Source organism: Dendrobates tinctorius, unplaced genomic scaffold (genome assembly GCF_039654945.1).
Source record: "Dendrobates tinctorius isolate UK_male_01 unplaced genomic scaffold, ASM3965494v1 ptg000200l, whole genome shotgun sequence".
Taxonomy (NCBI): domain Eukaryota; kingdom Metazoa; phylum Chordata; class Amphibia; order Anura; family Dendrobatidae; genus Dendrobates; species Dendrobates tinctorius.
This window is the reverse complement of record NW_027361867.1, coordinates 538,002-542,711: the sequence shown is the minus strand read 5'-3', so window position 1 is coordinate 542,711 and position 4,710 is coordinate 538,002. Positions and strand designations below refer to the sequence as shown.

The following is a 4,710-nucleotide window of genomic DNA, read 5'->3' as shown; positions in this document are numbered from 1 at the left end:
TGAACAGTGTATATAGATAGAGACAGAGATTTTTTTTTGTTTTTACGTTGGAGGGTCCAATTCCAGCTATTGCTGTGGGATCTGTGATTTCTATCTACTCCACTGTGTACAGGATAATAGAGTATAATAAAGTAGTTATGGACGTGACGTAACTAACATTGTGCAGTGTCTCTGCTTTCCATATAGTAACAGATATTTCTTGTTGCTAAAACTGATTTTTTTTTTCCACTTTAAACCTTTTTTAAACCCCTCTGATCAGTGCGATCATACAACATACAAGCCTCTGATGGCTCCGGTGATGCCCTGTACTACTGTAGTGCCGTGTATCATCACTGCCTGTCAGTGTAATACTAACGGCCCCATACACATGAGATCAGAGTTGGCTGAACGGTCATTTGGCAGACGGCCATCTCTCCCGACTCCCCCATACACACAAATATTCCAGCTTTCCTGTGGTCTGTATGAGAGAGTCGCCTCCAGACTCCTCTAGAGGAGGATTATCTACAGGAAGAACAAACGGATTATCCTCTGAAATTCAGGATGTCAGATCCTTCTCTGCCCTGACATCATCTGTCGGGAGGCCCCCAAATACATTATATGGTCGGCCAAACCCCCCGAAATCAGTGCTTTCATGGAACTTTAGTCTAATGTGTATGGGGGTGTAAGATGGGCGCCGGACGAGTCCTTGAGGGGAGATATGTGTCATCGTGGCTCTTAGCTGCGGTGATGTGAGCTCGGAAGAATACTTCAGCACATATAGTGCTGAGAGAGTTATTAGGCCATTCCAGTGATGGGATTGAATGACTGCTTACATGTCCCATTCCCAGGGGTGTGGTTTGGCAGATAAAATGGAGGCCGAGTCTCTCAGTCAGTGTCTGGAACTGGAGATGTGTGAAACTTCTGTGTGAATCAGAGCTGAGATCTAACGTGATAGAAGATTCCAGTGCGGGGAAGACGGGAAACCTTCATATAGACGGCCGGTGGGGATGGAGGCAGTGACCGACTCTGGCCAAATCTGTCTCTAGAGCCGCAGTAGAAGATGAAGATGTCGTCCTCATCATGAAGGAGTTATTTCTCATGTCGCGTGTGATGAATATCTCCTGCAGTATTGCTAATGCCGATTCCAGTGTCAGTAATGAGACGAGAATTAGCGTTATGGAAGATGAGTCTATGAGGAACGTGTTCAGCTGCCGACTCCGAGGAGGAAACTGCTTGTTGTCTGTGGCCTAAATATATAGGTTTTATTAGTAGATGTCAGGGAAGAAAACTAAACCCTGTAAGATAATAAATCTCCTCATATGTTTCCCTTATTATCTCCAGTAATTGTATTATTACACAGGATTCTTATGATGTTACATCGGATCATCTTCTTCTCATTCAGGTTTCTACAATATCTGATCCTCTCAGTGAAGATCTTCTACAAAAGAGAATTTTCCTGATTTACCCATCAAGGATGGATATGGACAGAGACAAGATGGCGGAGAGGATGTTACACCTCACCCTAGAGATCCTCTTCCGTCTCACTGGAGAGGTGAGAGATTCTGATGACGTCACATTACATCATTCTTATCTATGGGAATAACAGATGGACAGAACTGGAGAGGTGAGGACTCTGGAAATGTCGGTAGTGAGATTTATTAATGTGTCTCTCCATAACCAGGATTACACAGTGGTGAAGAAGACCTCTAGTGATCGCTGTCAGGACCCTGTGTCTGAGGGATGGGGAAGACCCCTGAGCCCAATTACGGGGCCTCCACCTCACCCCCTGATCCATGAGGGCATCAATGACCAGAAGCTCCTAGAACTCACCTACAAGATGATGGAGCTGCTGACTGGAGAGGTGACACTGCTGGGAATGCTGGGACATTATGCAGTAACACAATGAAGGGATCGGGGGGATGACGGTATCATTGTATGTGTCAGGTTCCTATAAGGTGTCAGGATGTCGCTGTCTATTTCTCCATGGAGGAGTGGGAGTATATAGAAGGACACAGAGATCTGTACAAGAACGTCATAATGGAGGTTCCCCAGCCCCTCACATCTCCAGGTAATAGACAGGACTAAATACACACGGCCTATAATTATCTGTATGTAGAGAATGAATTCAGTCCCTGTATGTGTTTCCTCCAGATCTATCCAGTAAGAGGACAACACCAGAGAGATGTCCCCGTCCTCTTCTTCCACAGGACTGTAACCAAGAAGATCCCAGTGCTCCTCAGGATCATCAGGTAGATGGAGAGAAGGTGTCAGGAGATCTCCCCTATGATGTGTAGACGGCTGTGAAGGTCTTGTGCTCAGTCTTGTTTTATCCCCCGGTATTATATGTTTTATACTTGTGTAATGAGAACGGTGGAGATGGCAGGATTAGAGCTGATCATAGATGGGACTTCTCCATCTGTCGGTGACTTTTACAATATTTGTTTCAGGGTGAAGATCTGACTCATATTAATACTACAGAGACATATGTGAGAGATGATGAGTGGTGTAAAGAGGAGATTCCCACATATGACTACCCAGGTGAGTAGGTACCACTGAATGCAGAGAAGTCACAGATTCCTCTCAGTCACCGGCTGTGGCTGCTTTATCGGTGGTGTAGTCCGGCCGTATTACCATGATCACCATTTTGCCTCTAGACCACAACATTCTCCTCCACCCAAAACTGTTCAAATGACTTTGGGCATTGAAAGCCCTTTTCTATAGAACTTACAGCCAATTACATTGTTTTGATCCTAAGGAATTCAGATTACTTCACAATCTCTCCTGAATTGGGGAGCAATATTATTTTCTCTAATCTTCTGCAAGATCCATAGTAGCTCCAATGGTCCACCATAACTGAGGGCAACTCTGGTTTATTGTTGTGTAATCTGTATTTGTAGTTTTCAGTTAATGAGATTCTCGTGCTCTGGGGCGGGGCTGTGAGTGGGGCTGTGGGCGGGGCTTTATGTGGGCCTCTGATTACATATTCATCTGTATTGGCTTATGACAGGTCGCTGATCCCTCACTGACCTGCCCCCATTATTACATAATGCATATAATAGCATTGATATTATTGGTGATAATGCCTATAATATTGTGGCTATTGTGAGGCTTAGAAAAAAATTACATCCAGTAAAATGTCACCAGCGGCGCCTGTGCAGTAGCCTTTATCTCTTACTTATAGAGGCTACTGTGCAGGCGCCGCCATCGCCGGTGACATCTTGCTGGATGTAATTTTTTTTCTAAGCCTCACAGTAGCCACAATATTATAGGCATTATCAACAATAATATCAACACTATTATATGCATTATGTAATAATGGGGGCAGGTCAGTGAGGGGTCAGCGACCTGTCATAAGCCAATACAGATGAATATGTAATCAGTGCACCACATAAAGCCCCGCCCACAGCCCCGCCCTAGAGCACGAGAATCTCATTCACTGAAAACTACAGATCCAGATTAAACAACAACCACAAGACGGATTTCATCACCAGGTATCATTGTAATCAGTATAACGGCGCCGACCTGACAGTGTCTGTAGGTTACTGAGCACAATCCTGCTGACAGGTTCCCTTTAAGACATCTCAGCTCTGCACTATTATACATAGTTTGCTATAAATGTGTAATATTTCCTCTTGAAATTCATCTGACAGAAAATATTGGACCTTACTATAGTTTAGATTGTGAAATCACCAAGCCCATTGCTCTAATTATCTGTTAATTGCCCCCTGCTGTAAACCGTCCTCCAACTCCCTCCTCCTCCCTCCCTCACCTGGCTTCATTTCATGGACAGTTGAATGGTATAAGTTGAACAGAGAAGGTCAGAAATGACCTTGGTCAGATATGACATCATTTAAAGTGACATATTTAAAGTGATACATGAGAAATATACCAGAAATAGTCCAGAAATCGGTCAAACGGTAAGACTAACCACTGCTTTCTTACTTTACTTGTTTGTTTTTTTACTCTGCTCTTTAACCATGCTTACATTTGCCATCATCATTTTTGCTCCACTAATTATTATTATTATTATTATTATTATTTATTTATATAGCACCATTGATTCCATGGTGCTGTACATGAGAAGGAGTTACATACAAATTACAGATATCACTTACAGTAAACAAACTAATAATGATGGACTGATATAGAGGGGAGAGAGGACCCTGCCCTTTCAGGCTTATATGCTACAGGATGGTGGGGAAGGAGACAGTAGGTTGGTGGGTTGCAGCAGTTCCGGTGTTGGTTGAGGTGATATCACCGGTAGTGGTGAGAGAGAAGGAGGTAGCGGAGTCATTGCACACTGTAGGCTTTCTTGAAGAGGTGGGTTTTCAGGTTCCGTCTGAAGGATCCAAATGTGGTTGATAGTCGAACTTGTTGGGGCAAAGAATTCCAGAGAATAGGGGCAGTTCGGGAGAAGTCTTGGAGGCGGTTGGGTGAGGAGCGAATGAGTGTGGAGGAGAGAAGGAAGTCTTGGGAGGACCGGAGATTACGTGAGGGAAGGTATCGGGAGATGAGTTCAGAGACATATGGGGGAGACAGGTTATAGATGGCCTTGTAGGTCAGTATTAGTAGTTTGAACTGGATACACAGAGGGAATGGGAGCCAGTGAAGAGATTTGCAGAGGGGAGAAGCGGAAGAGTAGTGAGGAGAGAGATGAATTAGTTGGGCAGCAGAGTTAAGGATGGACTGGAGAGGTGCGAGGGTGTTAGCAGGGAGACCACAGAAAAGGAT

General features: G+C 44.3%; 1 long non-coding RNA gene across 1 annotated transcript; it reads left to right on the top strand.

The window, feature by feature from the left end:
• The first annotated feature begins 1,735 nt into the window (after positions 1 to 1,735).
• Positions 1,736 to 2,209, top strand: LOC141056835 (uncharacterized). The gene is made up of 3 exons (XR_012221938.1): positions 1,736 to 1,840; positions 1,924 to 2,047; positions 2,131 to 2,209. It is a non-coding gene; the product is annotated as an uncharacterized lncRNA (long non-coding RNA).
• Positions 2,210 to 4,710: the final 2,501 nt, after the last annotated feature.